This window comes from Pagrus pagrus, assembly GCF_965226575.1.
Source record: "Pagrus pagrus genome assembly, chromosome: 16".
Lineage (NCBI taxonomy): Eukaryota > Metazoa > Chordata > Actinopteri > Spariformes > Sparidae > Pagrus > Pagrus pagrus.
The window spans coordinates 27,980,555-28,001,144 of record NC_140200.1 but is presented as its reverse complement, the minus strand read 5'-3'; the positions used below and the strand labels follow the sequence as shown (position 1 = coordinate 28,001,144).

Sequence of the window (20,590 nt, the reverse complement as noted above, 5' to 3'; positions counted from 1 at the left end):
TCTGGAGCCGTTTATCAATGGGAGGAGAGTTCAGATTACTTTTGAATTTTTGGGATTAAAAATTACATTATCCATCCTGTTTATCAACCTGCTGTAGCAGCAATCTGCAAAGAGGACCTCCATTGTTGAGCGTTTATGTACTGTAAAGTTGACCTGAGCTGGAGAGGGAATGTGCTTTACTTGATGTATGTAATGTTACAGCAAGAAGAGGGGGGGAAAAAAGTGCTGAATTCACTGAAAATTGAAACTGAATAGAACCATTGTTCAATGGCATCACTTTAAAGCTAATGCACATTAAAGCAAGGTGGCTGTATGGGGCAGATAAACACTGCGTGAGTAATCTGAATTAACGCAAATATTCCCACGGTCAAATTTGCATCGCTGATTGTGAACACACCATTAAACATCCATTATTGCTAACAAAAATCAATCTGATGTGACTGATTGTGTCCCAATTCGGGGGCTGCATCCTTCGAAGGACCCGGCTTTTGCGGCCTTTGAAGGCGAGTCCTTCAGAGAGATCTTCGAAGGCCGCATCAACCGTTGTTAAATGGGACGGTCTAGCCTTCGGCGCATTTCCTGGTTGGCAGATGTTCCCACCCCTTACCCTTGCATCACAATTTCTGCTGCCCAGGCCCGCGAAAGTGACAATCTACACCACTTGATGTTGCCATTAGGCTTGTTCGAGATGAGCCAGGCCTGCGCAGAATCGATCAGCGGCGACCACCGCACAATGCATGCCGGTTAGATTTGTGTTCGACTTGATCCCGACTTCCTCTGACGTCATGGACGCGCCTGCAACGATAACCTCACGAGATCAAGGCGGCCGCAGTCTTTAGAGCCAGGTGCCGCAGTTGCTCTCCACCGACTGCAAGACCTCAGGGCATGATGGGAAACGCCTGGCTGTCGTCTGATCAAAGAGCTGATTGGCTCTTAGTTAGGACTACAAACACTACGTTTTGTCGACAATCCTTATTTTCTGTGTAATGGTTATATTTAATGCTAGATTATATGAATCTCATGTGCAATGAAGGTTTAATCTGTTAACAAACATTTTGTGTGGTTGATATACTGTATATAATTCCAAATATAAATACATCATTAAATAAAGATCATAAGAAACCTTTGCTGCTTGTCCTCCCTATGTGTAGCCTATATATGTAGCTGTGAGAACGTTTGGACTGTTAATTCAGTAGCCTAGTTCAATTTCTGGGGATTTAGGGATTGTATGATTCATAAATGACAGTGCCTTTACATAAATCTACTTTGTAGGCAATTCTTATTCAATAAATGACTTCCAAGGGCTGAAATCTGCCCAGTCGTTCTGACTCTCACTTCAATCATAACAGTGTCATCGTTAAACAAAAGATATGATTGACAAATTTAGACCACAGTGAAAAGTAGTTATCATTTTAGAAAAATCCACTTTGTATGACCTCAAAACCGTGAACCTAAGAAGTATGATCAATTCATTGGTACGTTTGTATTTCTATTTGTTACATTTGTGAGATTAAATAGTAAAAATCACACCACATCCCATTTGCCCATTAAGAGGATTAACACAGTGTAATTCATGTGCAAAGTGGAAAAGTAGGGGGATCTCTTCTGCTTCAATTTCACCAGTGATCAAGAACGCATGCGCAATTTCTTCAGCCATAGCTGTCCGAACGTGTCCTGCAAACTACAGGTAGCCTACAGACGGCTCTAACAGGATGTAAATATTTCTGTGACTTCCTGTATATTCTTTGACGGCGGCTGGAAACTGTCCGACTTGACTGCAGCTTTTTGTCACTGCCCCCTGCTGCTGCCGCCTGGTCTCGTCCACCTTCCAGGCGAGGCGCAGTTCATCTCGAACAAGCCTATTTTCTTTATCTTTCTTCTTTTTTGGGCGTGCAAAGGATCTTGGGGTATGGGAGGCGTTGTGATGTAATTGGCCTTCAAATGCGTCCTTCGAAGGATGTAGCTCCTGAATTGGGACACAGCCTCAGGCACAAATGTTCACAGATAAGGTAATGTTTTAAAGTTTTATTTGTGTTAAGTTTGGTCCCATTCACCGACAACTCTGTCCCATAAATAGCAACAGGCAACCAAATGAAATGCACCATTACCCTGAATAAACTCGTGGATTTCTGAGTTTGAACATTGTTGGAAACATTATGGATAACGTAAATACACATTTCAACAAAATATAAAGGTCTAGGTGTTTGACATTTTAAAACAGAATTCCTAGGCTACATATATTTAAATCAATTTGGGATCTTGGGACTTTATATATATTTTTTTATTGTTTTTTTTTCCCTATCTACTCCAGTTGTTTAGGAGAATGGTGCAACACTGTTTTGCTGTGAAACTCCAGAAATGTTTTGTGGACTACAAAATTTCACCCAACTCTCTATCAGCATGGGGTGAGTAGATAATGACTGAATTTTCATGTTTGGATGAACTATTCCTTTAAGTGCTCTGACATCCTTCTACCTAACCATAACAATTCTAATGAATGGGCTGACATTTTCCCCTGTGACTGTCACCACACAATAACCTCAGTATGACCAATAGGAGCAGAGGGACAGTGTTCAATGGGTCATCATGTCTGATGGTGCAGTGCTGCTCACTTGCTGCTGGATAGTGAGCTGCTAACCTGGCAGAGCACACTTGAACCTTGACACAGACGCAGTGAAAACAGTGCAGCTTTGAGGAGCAGCAAGCCATTTCAACTTGCTGACTTGTATCATTTTTACTGGAATGTCGTGAAAGGCCTTAATAAATCAATTAGATTAAAAGAAACATATCTGTCATGTTCATTTAATAGCATATTGGACAGTGTTAGTGTTCGACGAAGGTGTCATAACATGGATTGATAGAGCTAAAACACATTCATAGGGATTGATGGGGTTTCATTTGATTTCATTACTCTGGATCAGCGTTCAAAGGGCCAAATGATGTGCAAGCGCAAGTCACAAGTCATCTCTCAAGTGGGCTGACTTAATACCAGCTCATCGTCTTTCTGTGGTGTGTAAGCATGATGGACAATTAACTTGATAGATTCTGAGACTACAGGAGGATTCCTCTGATAGAGTTTAAGTGTTCTTCTGTAAAGATCAAAGCTCGTACAGAGTGCATACAGATGGGACCGCCAATTTAAAATTACATCACTGAAATGTTTTAATACCTTTTCTACTCTTCTGCATGAGTTTTTCTCTGAGGGCAAAGAGATGGCTCTGAGCTGATCAGTGTGTCTTACACAAGTAGAAATAATGTAGAATCGATGTTGCATGCATTGGTTTTCTGGCACTTTTAAGTTGTGTTCAGACTTAACACAAAGCAAAATTTAGGATTATTACATACTAAGTCAACATACATAAGACAGGTGGTTAAACACAACCCAGTTGTCAGAATAAATGTTTGGCCACAGATATGTTGGAACATTACATTTATTGATGTTCAGTTTTGAATTTCATGTTCTGACAACACTGTGCACATAGTTCGTAGAAGTGGTAGAAGTGCACCATTGACGCCCAAAGTTAAACTAGTCCAGTAGTGAAGTTGGTATCGCTCCTTTAATATCAGTGCAGACCGGCAGGGTAGGAGCATGGGTTGCTAATATTAGCCTATTAAGCACCGCTAGTGGCCAGCAAATAAAGCAGTTTTCCTTTGATTTGATGATGTGAATAAATTGCAATCGTCCATGCCTCTCAATCTCAATCAGATAAATGGCAAATGGCATTGTGATAATACCAGGATTGCCACAGTAAAGCAAGAGAAATCACCACAGCTGAAGACAGCATATTGGAAATGTCCTGTTGCGTCAACGACTTCTGATGTACAAGGGTCTTGAAGGCTGGTCCCATTTCATAGTGGGAGATTTTAAACACTACCCCTTTAAACTTTATTCTGAGGGGTAGGAGGCATTTGAAAACGAGGGAGGAGGGGGAAACTTGGAAATGGGATTGAGCCCAAGTTGTTTTGTTCACCAGATTGTACATTTTGGCATCTGTTAGTGTGCTATTGTAACTGATAATGTGTGAAATGAATCTAAAACTTTTGGCAGGTTTTGGAAGATGGTCAGCAATATTGTAAAGTAAGCCATGAAAATCAAAAGTCTGGGTCTTCAAGTCTACAGGACAATCAAAACTGCCCATTCCTGAAAAAGCGCATGTGCATTAATGTATAAATCTGCACATTTCTATTAATTTGGGAACACAGAACACAATGAATACAGGATAACCCAGGACACAGTCTGCATAACTGAATGCAGGCTGCTCCATTTGTTGGTCACTGTTCACTGCAATACTAAGTATGTAATTAATCTGATAATTATCTACAGAGAAATTAAGGGTAGAAATTAATTACAGGCATGAGTTGCTTCAGTATCGTGTGCTGTCATGTTTGGTACATCATGTTCCACACCAGCAGGCGCTGTCACTCGCCACTCAAGAGTTATTGGTGTTTAACAATATTAGAGAGAAATACGACTCAGGAAATTGGTAGTGGGTCAACAGAGCATGACAATCAAGATCCATTTCCCTTTACTCTGGCCTTGTATACCAAGCAGCCACACCAACGCCTGGGCCCAGTCATGACCTTGTGAAAAATGACAACAGGAGCCTTGTGTGGTCCATCCCTCTGCCTCTCCAACACTCAAAGTGATGTATACTCATCCATTCAGAGAAGCAGTCCAAAGAAGCATCACACTGATTCATAACGGATGACTCATAGGCTGTCTGACCTTTGAAATTAGTTTACATGCCAACAACTGACAACATGGGCGATATTGCTCGTAGGCACAAAGTTAAGAGTTGAGGGATACACAAATGGCCGTTATACTGAAGGTAACTGTAAACTGTAACTGTAAAAGTTACAATATAAAAAAAAAATCACCAATGAAATTAAGAAAAACAGTGGTTTTCATTTAAAGTATTCAAAAATAGGAACCATTCACACTGTGAAATTATAATGCAAACATCTCGAAGCAATGGTTGATTGTGAAATTTAGAATTTCTTTATCAATAGGAATGATTATTAAATCAAAGAGTCGATCCCCGAGTGCGACTTCTCGACTGGCAGGATGGCGACGAGCTTAAAATCGATCTTAAAAGTGGCTGTTTCATCGTAATTATGCTTTTACAGGAAGGTTTGACTCGGGTTCCTTCACAAAAACAGCCTAGGTTGCATTTTGGCGAGAGTTTCACTTTAAGACACAGGGGCTTCAACAGTCAGTGTGGGTCATTGTCATAACTGGCTGTTTATTAAACAATTAGCTAAAATAAGAAAAAAAAGGTCAGAAGACAGTCATACCACAGCTGGATAGCTAACCAGCCATTGATGGAGTGCTGGGAGTAATCTACTTGTGAAAAATATAACATAAACCAAAACATACTTCAAATAAAACATCACACTAATAAAAATGTGCAACTACAAACCATATCACCATCAAAAGTGAGTGAACTCCCACCACCCACATCTACTTTAATTACTAATTGCTTTGCAGATTACATACTGCATCAAAGCTAAAGCAGAGCATTTCTTTTTGTTAATTTTTTTTTTATCAGCTGTCAGATTAAAAAGAACAATAACTGGCCAGGAGGGTAATTGGTCGAACTGTAGTATACAGTGTATACATACATGTAAATCCTTTACTTTGCTTGTGCTTTTTATTGTTAATTATATTTATTACCAGGAAATTACTTACTTTTGATACTTAAGTATAATTAATATCAGATACTTTAGTTTCAGTTTCTGAAACAAGTCCAGTTGCCTATGTTATATCATTTAGAATTACCATGACGTGGATGACTGAGAACCTAGCATTACACATCTTTAGTTTATTTAACTTCCTTCACAGAAGAGCTGTTAAAGTTAAATATCAGCCGAAGTCGATTAACATTGTGTTAGACTACATACATCCGCTTCCTGTGGACTCAACCAGCTGAATTATGGACAGCACCACTCTGCCATTGCTGAGCACATTACACAAGTAAAAGCCTACCATCAGGATTTTTTCTGTCATCATCAGGATCCAAGCATCCACTGCGGTAATGCAGCAGCAAACAGGTCAAATGAAAGGAAACACATCTGTATTGGTATACGTGTGTGCCACACACAGGAGATCTTAAATTTAAAATTCAGCTTTACGCCACATCTGAATGAGGTGAGATATAATCGGGCCAAAGCGAAGCTTTAATTGCTTATTGAATATATTAGAAAAAGGAACATCTTGCAGTTACCAAGGTCTTACAATATTTTCTTCTAGATTACACCAGGAAACAGAAGCATGGGGATCGCACATCACAAGCAGGGGGCGGAGCACAAATGACCCAAAGGCCACCATCCCCTCTCTCCCTCTGTATAGTTGACATCTTTTAACATGGAGCTTCTTGTCCAATTGAGTTGTGAGATATTTGAATGGGTCTTGTTCCAATAGTCAACAGGAAGTGAGAGGGGGATCATGGAGCTTATGAAATTAATCCATGGTAGTACATTTATTTTGATTTATAGAAATACAGGCTTGAAGAGAATTAGGAACACCACTCCACTGGTCCAGTTCTGCCTTGATCTTGTTCCACATACCCATATAGTAAGGGTGTGCATCTCTCCCTTATAAGACAATCCGATATGTATCTAGATACACGGGCTACGATACGATTCGGGGAAGATGCATTTTATGGAACGATTCCATACGATTCGATTTTGATGCGGTATGATTCGATCCGGTTTCAATACGACACGATACAATCGGATACAATTCTTTGTTTCATGTAGACACTCATTTTCTATTAGAATAAGTGGCATTGCTTACCTTCAAATAGATATTTCATAAAAGACCAGGGAAAACCAGGGAATCCTATGTATTTTTCTTACTATTATGTATATCTTTATCTTAAACTGCTTATACCTCCGTGTATAAAAAACACACCTGTTGTCTCATACTGGATCTGAGGAACAACTATCCTGTTGTCTGGATCTCCATGAGCAGGGTCTCTCTGAGCTGGATCTGTCTGCACTGGAGCCTGTGGAGTGGATGTCCCTGACTGTTTGTATCCTCTGCTTCCTAGAAATAATCAGTGTATAAAATCACACCTATGATTAACGATCAGACAAATGTTTACTACTGATAACAATCTCAGAAGTTGGATTAACTTACAACTGTGCAGCAACTGTCAGTAAACAGTAAAAAGTGTGCAGTATGGTTCAATTCAGTACATCATTTTAGTAGACAATGACAGTTAACAGTGTGCAGTACGACCAGCTGTCACAGAGTACAGCAATGATAGAAATACATTCAAAGCAGAAAGGTAGTAAGTTCTTAGCAATAAAACCAGCTATAGATGCCAAGACAACATTAGACCTGGCTGAATTGTGGCTGAGTTGTTGCTGGAAAAAGTGTTTCATCTAGGTGTTTTGGACTTGTGTGTCCTTGCTAGTGCTAGCTTTACTAGCATCCTTGTTGTCTGCACAGGTTTCACCATACTGTCTCACCAGGTGAACGCTAATTTGTTGTGCTACCACTGTACATAAATGCCGTTCTACAGAGCTTACCAACGGCCTGCTTTTTGTCCAACTTACCGCCCTCCTTATAAAATTAAAATATCTTCCAAACTTTTGATTTTAGATTTGATGGTGCATTTTAAGTTTTACTGGCATTGTCGGAAATGTTGCTTTTGTTTTTACCTGGCAGGCAACTCTAACATTACTGCGATGCATCATTTACAAGTGTTTGAAAATGCTGTGAGGAAGTAGCAGCATAGCAGCTACACTCAACCGATTCATACCTTTAAAATCAGGCCATCAACCACTTCACAGGACATTTATATCAATCCAGAAGTCTGCATATCGGTATAGTCGTATCTTTAACTAAAACAATTTCTGATTCATATCGTTGAATTGTTACACCGCTGCCATATAGTTATGCGTTACAGTGCGATTTAGGGATGGGAAGATTTCTATTCTTCTGTACTTAAAGGTGTTGGGCAACTGGGATATTGACCGGAAAATGCAAACTTTTAGTGGCTTCATTTAGAGGTAAAAGAGCAGACTTTGACCAGTTTATCCTAAAACCAGAAAGACTGCCAAATTCCTCACATATGGACACTAAGCTAGGTATGGACTGCAACGGCTCTTCCATTAACACCAAGGTCATCAGCATCAGCATTTGGGGCGGCAATAGCTCAGTCCGTAGGGACTTGGCTTGGGGACTCCAAGATGGCCGGTTCAAGTCCCCCCTCGGACCAAAAAAGTATGATGTGGACTAGTAATGGAGAATACTGGTTCAGTCCTGGGCATTGCCAGTGCCCTTGAGCAAGGCACCGATTCGTTGGGCACCGTTGCATGTGGCAGCCCTTTCACTCATTCTCCTCTGTACACTGTGCATGTGAGCGATAAAATAACAAAAAGAATTTCCCCTTGTGGGATGAAAATAGTATAATAAAATATATATATAATGCCAGATCATGGTGGGTATCATAAATTCAAATGGGTCATGTGTATCAAGTTTTTTACCACAGCCCATAAGAAGGACCATTCCATCAAAGGCTTTCATAGCATTGAGAGATAGTGCTTTTTTTGTCTGCTGCGGCATCTATTATAGGGAGAAGGCAACTAACATTATCAGCAGCTAGCCTAGATTTTATAAAGCCTGTTCAGTTAACTAAAGATGACGTGATTATGAATACGTCTGGCAAGCACCTTTGCATATATCTTAAGGTCTGAGTTAGACAACCTGAGTGGTCTGTAATTAGCACAGTCAGTTGGATCTTTATCTATTGAAGCTGTGATCATGTCTAATAGGGTTGGGCCAATACCATGTCTGATGGCTGACAGTCCTGTCAGTCCTGACAGGCTACTAATCCCTGACTATCGTAACATTGTGATTTAAAAGGCTCTCAGAGTTGCCGTAGGGCCAGAGTTGTTGTTTGTGATATGTGGGGAGAGGAAATGAAAAGAAGTATGTTGCTGCTCAGTGCATGAACGTGCTTGTCCATGTCCAGTTTATTATGTTCTTATTAAACCAGCTGGCTAATGCAGAGTGCCTAATGAATGTTAATGCCTGGAAAAGTGTTTGTTGGTGAGGTGGAGGTAACAAAGCACATATTGTCACTCATTCATGTAGTCCTCTAGCAGTGCGAGGACAGTGACACTGCGTGCAGCATAACACACGAGTGGCAAAGCAGTATTTATATGTATACAGTAATCAGACTGACTGTTCCACTTGCCAAAATGATTGCGGCGGTCAGTATTCTAACTACAAGCAGCTACCTCACGTCTCATTTGCCTGTAAGTAAACACCTCATATTATCATATTGAACGTAAACAACCAACATAGCCATTGCTAGTACTGATAGCTGTCAAGCTAGCTTTGTTAGCATTCAGACATTGTTTTGAAAATGTATTTTGATGTTGTAACTTATTGCTGGTTAGCTAGCAGCAGCTGGCTATGGTAGCATTAGATATGGCAAAGCTAAATCAACAAAATTAGTGGTGGGCCTGCTAAATCTTTTTTTTCTGTTACCCTCAGTGAATTTTTTTGCAGTTTTGCATGTTAGAGCTTCCACAAAGAGAACATTGTTGACTCTAATGATGAGGACATGCCAGAGTGAATCAGCACGAAGTGGATGTGCCTCCACTTCCTCAGACACTGCTGGTTGCCCTGTGCCATGGACGTGGGAGGGCGACAGGTCAAGGAGCAGATGTTCTCAGAAAAGATGACGCACGTCGAGTAGAAGATCTTCAAGCTCAAAGGATTGCACATGAGCAGGTCAGCATCTAAAGTAGAACATTACTTGTGCTTTTTTTCCCTGATAAACACAACTTACAACTATTCAGACACACAAGAGCCCTAATCAGAAACAATTCACAATTTGAATTTGTGTTTTGGTGCATTATTAACACAGTAAGTAGAAAAATGTAAAGAAAGATAAAGGGCTGGTGCTTCAAGTCAAAGCATGAATAGATTGTCACGGTGCTACTGTGGCAGTCCTGTTGTTTTTCTGTTTTTCTGTGCTCGGTTCTGCCTACCTGCTTTTCCCCCCTCCTTTTCTCCCTCACCTGCTCCTTTCCCTGTGTGTCTCTGTGGGCGTGGCAGCAGCAGCAGCAGCAGAGTGGCACACCTGTCCCAGATCATCTCATCACCCTCTGGCTTTATCTACCTGGTCTCTGCACCACTTCGGCACTAGATTATTACACCCCATACGGTGACTGTAGTGCTGTGATTTAGTGTTCTCCATACACTCAGAGTGTTTTGTGTTTTTGCCGTTGCGCTAATGCACTTGTTCTTTGGCTGCAGAAATCTCCAGGGCCATTCTACACCGCTTCCAGTTTGCCCTCCTGTGTTCCTCCATGCCGGCTCCAGCCAAGCCTGCCTTCCTTCCTGCCTGCCTGCAAGCCTGGTCTTCTCCTTCCCATTACCCTCCGGAAGTCACAGTTTGTGAAATAAAGTCCATTAATCACTGACCTCCTGTCTCTGATATTCTGCATTTGGGTCCTAAGAAAAAAACCCACTGTAACATGAATAAAATGGAAAGAATGTAATATAAACTGGGACATCTGTGTAGTTTTGTCCAGGAATGTCTAAAGTATTCACCACTGAAAGTTTATATGTTCACGATATGCTGAGGACAGTCAAGCTCTGTTCCTTAAAAATATCTAATCATGTTGCTCATCTATTGCTTTACAGGCCAGAATTCAAGGACTACGTTTTGGAGCAATCACATGCCTCATTTGCCTCAGTGTGTTGGTAGGTTTAAAGTGAACCGGGATATGTTTATTGAAGATCCTCCTGAGTTTCTCAGATGTTCCCGCGACATAGGGGTGACGATGTCACGTTTCTTGTCTTCTCCTCTCTGTCTGCTCTGGATCTTTTAGCTGTTTTGACAAAGGTCCAGTTTGGGTAGCCACAGGTTTTAAGTGCTCCCCTGATGTGCTTCTGTTCTTTCTCCTTCCCCTCTTTCTTTGTGGGCACGGTTTGTCTGATGGTTTAGAGTTCTGATGACCACTAGCTTGTGCTCCAGTGGGTGATGAGAGTCGAACAGCAGGTATTGATCTGTGTGTAGGTTTGTGTTGAGGCTTCTGTCCTCTTCAATGTGTACTACACAGTCCAAGAAGTGCAGACTGTCTCCTCTGACATCTTGCCATGTGAACTTGATGTTATTGTCCACAGCATTTATGTTCTGTGAAGGCTTCCACTTCCCTTGCTCTGATTTTGACCCAGGTGTCGTCCATTTAGCTGGACTAGTGGCTAGGAGCAGTTCCTGTGAAGGTAATCAAGGCATCTTCACCATCTTAACCGCTTCTTGAGTGGGAATGCATGTGTGACAGGTCGTCTCCCTCCCTGCCACTATATGGCACTGTGCCAACTATTTGGGCACCCCGATTGAGGGGCGGCACAATGCGCCTTTACATATAGAGGTGCGGACACACCTGTCTCTTCCTTTTCCTCCGCTCCTCTCCGGTGGCTGTGGCTGGTCTGGCGCGGTAGTTCGGCGTGGCCGTTGCGAGGGTACAATCCTCTTCATTCAGGTAATGCTCTCTGCTAGTCTTCCATTGTTCATGGGTGCGTAACATGGGCACTTTGGTGATGCAATCTCCGCTCTTTGTAGAACAATCAGCTGTGGGGAGACGCAGCGCACCGCCAGAAGCGCTTCCTGGATGTGCTTGCCTGTCCCTTTCAGTAAGTCCGAAATTGTCTGCCGTCCCGCGGCTCTGTCACTCAGTTCCCAGCTGATTATTTCTTTGTGTCTGTAGCTGGGTGATTGACCAGTGGCGCAGGCCGTTGTTCCGCCGCCTCTCTTGGCCTTCACTGTAGCTTGGCAGAGTGGTATGTATGAGTTACTACTTCCAAAAATGTTGGTTTTAATATTTGGTTGTACACTAAATTATAGTTTGTGTGCCTTTCTTGTAGAGACCGGGATAACTGGTCAGCCGGTATTAGCAGTCTTTCCCGGGATCCACGCTGCTGTTTTGGCTCCACGTTAAATATTGGATGTCTTTGGCTCTCCGTGACGACGCTGTTCAATTACACTCCGCCGTTGTGGCTCCCTCATGAACGTGTCTTGTCTGGGCGTATTGTCGATCGAGCAGCTTTTGGCTTGAGCTGCCTGGCGTTGCAGCGCGTTTTCAGTTTGGGGGATTATTAGTTTCTATTTTGTTATTTAGTGTTTTGTATTTCGTTTTCATTGTTTTGTCACACCCGTTCTGTGTAGCACCCTATGGCATGTTTTTAACTTGTTTTTCTGTGTTTTGGGTTAGGTGCTGTGGGCCCGAGGCGGCAGTTTAATCCATGGAGGTGGTGGTCCCCTTCACAAGTGTGCAGTGTCACAGGTGTTTTAAGTTACCGACTTTCCTACTTTTGATTTGTCCCTGCCGCCTTGTAAACACTGGCCCAGCCCTTTAATCTCTGCTCCTGCAGGGTGCTAATTTTTGTGTGTGTGTACTTTTGATGAATTTCGCTGAGTCACTTATGTGTTAAATAAAGTGTTACCTTTCATTTGAAAACCGTCTCTTGCCCGGTGATATCATCGAACCCGTGACCTTCATTAAAATTTAGCTGTAGAATTTCCTGGGGGTTGAAATTACCCCAGGTGGCGTTGTCACAACCCCGTAGCTCCCCTCTATATCACGCCACACATGTAAAGAGTGATGTGACATCATAAGAAACCATTGTTTCGTCTGGGTCCAGTGTCATTTCTCTCACCTTGTTGGCGTAATCCTATAAGTTTTTGATGTGGTGTTGAGTGTTACTGACCAAAGGAGCTAGGATACTGGCTAAGTCATTGGATATGTTATAGGTAACTGAGTTAATGCTGCTGATGATGGGTCTGAGTAGTGCTCCTTCCTTGTATATCTTGAGGTGTCCATTGATACATGGGATGGCTTTCCCGGGGTACAGTCTGTAATATAATGGCCTGTCAATGGCTTTGTCCTTTTCCAGTTTTTGCAGATATTCTATAACCTTCTTTTTGAGGATACTGGTAGGATGTCATAGGTGTTAGTATCTCAAAGGTGTTAGTATCACTAAGCAGATCAGTGACTTTGGTGTGGTAGTCTGCTGTGTTTAGCGCTACAGTGCATCTCCCTTTGTCTGATGGCAAGATGGTGATGTTCCTGTCTCTTGAGTGATGCCAGGGCCTTCCTTTCCTCAGTAGTGAGGTTGGTGGGGGATGCTTTTGCATTAGCAAGAGTGGCTGATACCTTCAACTGTAGCTGTTCTGCCTCTGTGTCAGCCATCAGAAACAAGCTGGCAGACTGTTGCTGGGATGAGATCTACTTCAGTATCTGTTCTGGAGCTACTGCAAAGTTCAGTCCTTTGGCAAGGACATCCTTCTCTGGTTGGGTGAGCTCTCTGTTGGACAGGTTTTTCACCCACTTCTCTTGTATGTCCGGATGTGCTGTGTTGTTGGTGTCCTTATTTCTCCAAGTGAGAGCTTCTGTTCTATGCGAGTTGCTTTGAAATCCCTGTAAAGTTGGAATTTTCGTGTCTGCTGTCCCTTACTCTTGTGTGTTGTGATGCTTGTGCCTTCTCAACAAATTTTGAGACATTTTCCATTTTTGCTTGGTGGTAGTAGTGATGTTAGTTCCTCAAATGTCTGGTCAGTCTTGGTAGTGAGTGCATCAATGGTGAAATTAATCTGTACTCTTTCATTGAGTAGCTTGTTTTGAGGATCCTCTGAAGGATCCTTGTGGCCCTGTGTCCTTTCACCCTGGAACCCAGGCGTAAGCTCTTAGGAATTATCCTGTGTTGCCTTCATCTGAAGTTGAAGCACAGGTGGTTCCTGTAATCAGCATGCTTCCTGGATGTTCTTTCAAGTCCAGTTGCCTACGATACAGCACTTAGATTTACCATGACCTGGATGAATGAGAAACTTCATCAACATAATGGCCATGGTATTTAAATCTATAGAAAGATGGATGCCTTTATCTATTTCTCTGATAGGGAGAATAAACATATTAAAGATGAACATATTGCCTAAATGTATATACTTATTGTATTTCAAAATATCCCTTTGGCACCTGAAGACAAATTTTATATGGAATGAGAAGTTACATAGAGTACGACTGTCTGTTATATCTTCCATTTGATACAGGGGGATGAATTGTCCAAACTTTCCCTGGTACATTTGGCAGCACAGTTGAGAAATTTACTGTTCTATTTTTCTACTGGGGATCCTCCATCATGGATGGATATAGAGCCCACCCTATAGTGCTTAATATGGTTAATGCATGGTATGCGGTAAAGAAGTACATGAATATATCTAACTCCTTGTAACAATTTAGTCCAATCTGGGGTCATGTTTTGTTCAAACCAGGAAAGCTGTGGGCAAATGCTTGCAACTAAGGAGTTTTATTTCATCTATGCCTCAGTCATTGGTAATTCCTGCACTTTCATCCTTAGAGTAATTAATTACCAAGAATTGCAATAGTACTGGTTTGATTTCATTAATATACAACGTGCTTACATCTGGTTCTAATGAAACCTCATTATCCAAAGCTGAGGCATGGAGTCCAGACTTGGAATAGGACATTTCAAATAATGGTTGTACCTCAGCCTGTGAGGAGGCTCAGACACAAACAGCCAACACTAGTTTAAAGCTACTTCAATATAATGGGTTTATGCGGACTTTTGTAACCCGTATCAAATTTAAGTATAACAGCAATATACCTGACACTTGTTTTAAATGAAATGAGGCTCAAGGAGCATTTATACATTTTATTTGGGAGTGTGACAAAATTAAGAAATTCTGGAGGGAGGTGATCAATTAAATCATAATTTTGTCCATGAATATTCCACTAGACTCCAAGATGATATTGCTACATCTACTGTATATCCAACAGATCTCAATTTGAGAACCGGAGAATAGAAAATTTGCTATACTGCAGGCAAAATGAATATTGTGTTTTTACTGGAATAAAACTGTCGCGCCTACAACTAGTGCCTAGATGAAGAATGTGGGGCAATGTATGTCAATGGAGAGAATAACTTATACCCTGAAAAACAAACTGGGTGTATACGAGGACATCTGCAAACCATTCAATGATTTTATAAAACGTAGTGATATAGGAGAGCTTCTACAGGAGGAAAACCCAGGACAGAGCAATTAAAGATTGGTTAAAGATTATCGGTAGACACCATAAGGGGATGGAGGCATGTACTGGGAATTTGTTGCAATGGTGTAACTTTTTGTCTATGTATATTATTACTTTATCAGAGGTACCATTGAAATGATTGATACGGAAAGATGTTGAGAGAGAGAATAAGTGTGTGTTTGTGTTGTTAAAGTAAACATTTGCAGTGTAATGTATTGCATAATAGTGCTGACATTTTTACTATGAAAAATCAATAAACATTATTAAAAAACAAAAAAAGAATAATGAAGAAGGAGGATACTCTCCAAACTTTTCAGGAAAACCTAAACTCATCAGCCACAGGATTGGGTGTTGGGTGTTCCAACAGGAAAATGATCCCAAACACACATCAAAAGTGTTTAGGTTTTTAGGAATATAGGTTTTGGAATGGCCTTCCCAAAGTTCTGACTACCACACCCCCTGCACCTCCACTTCCAATGTCTATGGCCAGAGCCAATGTTTCCTAAATCTTTCCAAATGCTTAGCAAAATGTTGTCTTGACCAATAGTCATAATAGACAATAATGTTAGAATACACCCCTTGCCCCTACCACTTAACTTGATGTCTCTCTTTTGCACATTAACGTCGAGGGGTAGGATGTCCTGATTCTTGTTGGGATAGAGGGGTAGGGTGAAGTGTATGGGCTACATGGCACACTTCAAATTGAGGGTTGTGAGGACTCTCTTTTATTTCAATGTGTTATGGTCCTTTTCTTTATAACAAGCAGTTAGTACTAGTTTGATGATGTCTCAGTAGCTAACTAGCTGACATCACATTGTTAATGCTTATTTGTTCAAAATAGTCCTGCTTTGTGACGTGTTTGATGGCATATGACATCGGATATTCAGTCCAGCAGTGAGGTTGCTGCACTTGGTAACAGTCCTCAGTGCTATGCTATGCAGGCCATAAGGGTGTGGAGCATGGTTGTTAATGTTAGCCTATAAAACACTGCTAGTGGCCAAATAATTAAGCAATGTTCTTTTTTATTTGATGACTTAATTGGTAGTGGGAAGTTGGAAATGAATTGGGAGCATCCATGCTTTTCCATCAGATAAATGGTAAATGGCATTGTGATAACACCAGGATGCCACTATAACACCAATGAATTCACCACAGCTGATGTATGAGGGTCTTGAACGGTTGTACCATTTCATAGTGGGACACCCTTGTAAGTCTGTTCTGAGGAACAAGGAGGCACCCAAATCAAGGGGCAGGGGTAAAAATACCAATACCCTATTTCCTTTAATGGTTCCAATAATTCCAAATTTTGATAGAAATAAAATACTCTGAACTACATTTATACAGTGACACACATGCACAAAAAAACACACATCAAATTTTTCAGAAATTGGTTATACAGCCAAACCCACCCAACAGTGCTGCAGACACTATTTCGACATTAGCATAACAGTCACTTTCCAAGTAGCACTGCATCTGCTCAACATTTCTTTCAAGTTTTTTCCAGTTAACCCATTTCCATAATTCATAAGTTTATATGCATGCTAATTAGCAAATACACTGAGATATGTCAGGCTTTAATACTAATGGGGCTGAAAGGTCAGTTCAGTTAAGAGCTTATGACAATGTGTGACAGCCAATGAGCAAACATGGCAAAGAAACAAAACAAAATGAAACAAAAAAGAAACGTGCGTGAAAATAAGTGTGGGTCTGAATGGTCTCACATTGAGCTGCTGTCATCCGGAGAAACCTTTACCAGGACTGAGCAGAGAGGTGTGTTATTAGGGTAAAAATTATCCTCGTTTTGTTTGTTTTTGCATTATGTACACAGAAAAAATGAAATTATGAAATTAAATTCATAAAAGTTTGAATTTATTTTTATATTTTTTTCTGTTGAGTGATTAGTATTCATGTAGATGTATCACAGTCAACAGAATCAGCAAAATCAATGAAATTTCTAAAAACAGAAGATTGAACACACAATCTTAAGAAGAACATATTGGTGAATTTGCATCCACCAAATTTTCAATATGAGCATAAAATTGTTTTTTTAAAAAAACCTTTAAAGCTTGGATGAGGATAATGACAACAGTTTTACTGTGTGATTGTAGAGATATTTAGAGAGGTTATCAGTGATCATCAGTGCAGATGAATGATTGCAATGGTGTTAAAAGAAACCAATGCTGACTGTATTGAACAGTCTCCTATGTTTATGTGTCAAAAAATTGATTCAGGTAACTGAAATTATACAGTGTAGTTACAAGTGTCAAGAAACATGATGGCCAAAGTGAAACAACAAGAAAAGGACTATTTATGTGTGATAGCCTGCATATTCACAAAAAGAAACCAAACAAAAGTGATCACTGGATTGTCACATCTTGACCCAAACTCTTCACATGATACTGCACTGCATGGCAGTACCGTGGAATGTCCTTCTCCCACAGGCTGTAAAGCACTGTGAGGGCTGTCAAGGACACAAACGCTCTCTTCGGCCTTGTTATGTCGCAGTCAGAAAATGGCTGTGATCCGATGGCTAGATGAGAGCTGGAATATCCACTTAAGGCTAAGCCAATCTCTTCCTTTTGCATATCGCTGAAACATCACTTAACATTTCACCTCAACACTTCAACTTCACAGTGTTATAAAAGTGACACATATTACCTACTAAAGGAAATGGGAGCATGAAATGGCCCATAAATCCTAACAAGCACCGCTCTCTCCAGAAACATGCTGATGAGTTCTCCAACTTGGGTCTAAATATTATGACTCTGAGGATATGTGTGAGCTGCCGGCAATCAACCAAAGTGCAGATTGTCAACTTTTTTACCAACCAGATAATGTCATGTTGTGATCAGGGAACCTTTAATTTTTATTTTCTTGAAAACGGTTATGCCTCATTTCCACATACGTATGTGTAGGGAGGCGAGGCAACTGTAAGTCCATTCATTCCTACGGGAATCTCCATGATATCCAATGTTCCTGCAAAAGGACACCCCTCCATAATATTTTGTTCCAGAATTTGCTTTGAGTACGTTTAACATATTGAACTTTTGTGGTGGGTTTCGTAGAGACCTTATGACAGTGTGCTAGCTTAGTGAATCTGAGGAATGTTATTCTGCTAAAATACGGTCAGACATTATACACAGTCAGATCATCTTTACCAGTTTGATATAAAATTGTCAGGTTTATCAGTCTGATATGAAATACAGTCAGATTGTCTTGACAGTTTGATGTGAAGTTTCTTTGGGTTGCAATGAGGGTTAAGTGTTAAGGTCAAAGGTTTTTGAAGACTTCAGCCAGAGAGCCCTTTGGCATAGCAGTTTCAGTGAGGAGTCAGTCAAAATCTTCAAACCAATGGACCCACCATCATCATTTAAGAGAGGAGAGAAAGACAGAGAAAAGAGGGGCAGAAGAGAGAGGCAAGGTGATGAAAGGAGATATGAAGAGGAGAGAAAGACCACAAAGTATAGGAAAAGGATGTGTGAGACAGCCAAGGTGAAACAGGCTGGGTTTGAGCACCTGAGTCAGGGTGGTTGGGTTTGGGGGTTACTGCTGGTCAAGTGATTAAGAACCCAGTGCAAGAAAAGACAGAAAGCAACAGCAGTCCAGTAGAGATGGTGTTGGAGTATGACACACCGGACAGCCCCTGAGAGGCCCACGTCTGCTGCATAGAGAGACCCCAAGTCCTTACCCACCCCAGAACCTGACTGCCTCCAAAAACAGCCATTGTCAAGATATGTAAGCCATGAAACTGGACAATGTAATAAAACACAAAGCTAGACAAGACATCCATGGGCAGGCAGCAAGTTAGTCTACTAGTTAAAGGAGCCATGAAACAGGACAGATTAAAGTTGTAGGATACAGCAGAAGAAGTATACCTCTGCAGGTCAAAACATAACCTATCTAGAATCAACATTTGAGAATACAATGTTCCACCATCGATTTTTCTAATTCTGAATGGAGTGTTCTAATTTGGAATGAATGGTAATTTCTAAGAGCAGTTTATATTCTAGAGTATAAAAATAGATCATTTTTCAAATTAGAATGTTCTAGTAGTTCGAAATATAATAGAATGTCGAAAACACAACATTCTAGAATAGAATGTCCTGCAGTGGAATGGTCTACTTCCGAATGGCAGTAACATATTCTAGAATGACTGTAATTTTCTATGAGAGCATTCTATTATAGATTATTGAAATATAAAAGAGTGTCTCTGCACTATTTTAAAAATGTTCAACAATAGATTTTTCTAATTCAGAAAGGAATAATAAGGACTAATCTAGAATGGTTTATTTTCAAATAGATTCTATTCAAGAACAAGAAATACAATAGAACATAAATACTGTATAGATTCAAATCAGAATGTGCTAGAATGAGTGTTACTTTCTGATAAATTATTCTGTTTATCTTTATTCTGTAGATCCTATTCCAAAATACAAAAATTAAATCCTCAAATTGAAGGATCTATTTGTAAAGTGTTGTAAATCAGAATCAGAATCAGAAATACTTTACTTACTGTATGTTGAGATAATTTATAAAACATGGCCATGGAGGAGCAAAATAACAGCACGTCTGTCTGCACAGAGTGATGCCATGATAATCCTAACAAGTCTTCCCAAATGCTCAAATTAAACAGCTTCAGGAAGCATCCCTCCCATACATGGTTATCTGTTTAACAACATAGCAAGGGAGGTGAATGCAGAGTTCTCACCTGTAGCCAGAGGAGTAGGAGGTAAATGGGTCACAGACACTAAGTCTGCTAACATAGATAGATCGAAGGCCTTCTTACGAGTTTTACGCAAACGGTCAGCTTTGCCTTGGCTTGGTTCATCAGACATCTGTTCTGTAGACATATCCACAGTAGCTTTGACTGACCAGGTTGCAGAGACCATGAGATATAAACTCATAGAGCAGTCTTCACTATCCTTATCCAGACTTTAACGTCTGTACAGGATACATCGGACCTCCTATCCTATGAGGACAGAATGACCTGGGACAATCATATTTTTCTCCCACAGGTACTATTCCAAAATATTAAATTCTAGAACAGAATGATCTATTTTACAAAGGAATATAGTATTCTGATTAAGACCACTATAGACTGTGTCTGCAAAGAAACAATTAATTAATTAATTAATTAAAAATACACTTGATTTGTAAGACATTATCTTTTTGGGGAAATTAATTTTTGCCTACTACAGGCGACAAATCTTGAGGCATGTTGTTTTCTAGTGGTTCCATTCTAGAATATTAAAGAATAGAATGTTTTGCAATGGAATGTTCTATTATAGAAAGGAATGTTACAATTATAGTGATTATCAATGATTTTATTGTTGAACATAGAAATAGAATATCTAGATTAAACCTCAAAAATACAAGATTCTAGAATGGATTTTTCTGCATTTGAATGTTCTAGTTTGGAATGGAATGTTCTAATCTAGGATGATGTATTTCAGTCATAGAAGATTAAATTCTATTCTATTTTATTCTATTTGACCATAGAAATAGAAAAGAATAT

The 20,590-nt window shown here is 40.4% G+C and overlaps 1 long non-coding RNA gene across 1 annotated transcript; it reads left to right on the top strand.

Annotated features, from left to right (window-relative positions):
- The first annotated feature begins 11,590 nt into the window (after nucleotides 1–11,590).
- On the top strand, nucleotides 11,591–12,435 carry LOC311271893. The gene is made up of 3 exons (XR_014624492.1): nucleotides 11,591–11,662; nucleotides 11,737–11,809; nucleotides 11,894–12,435. It is a non-coding gene; the product is annotated as an uncharacterized lncRNA (long non-coding RNA).
- The last annotated feature ends 8,155 nt before the right edge of the window (nucleotides 12,436–20,590 follow it).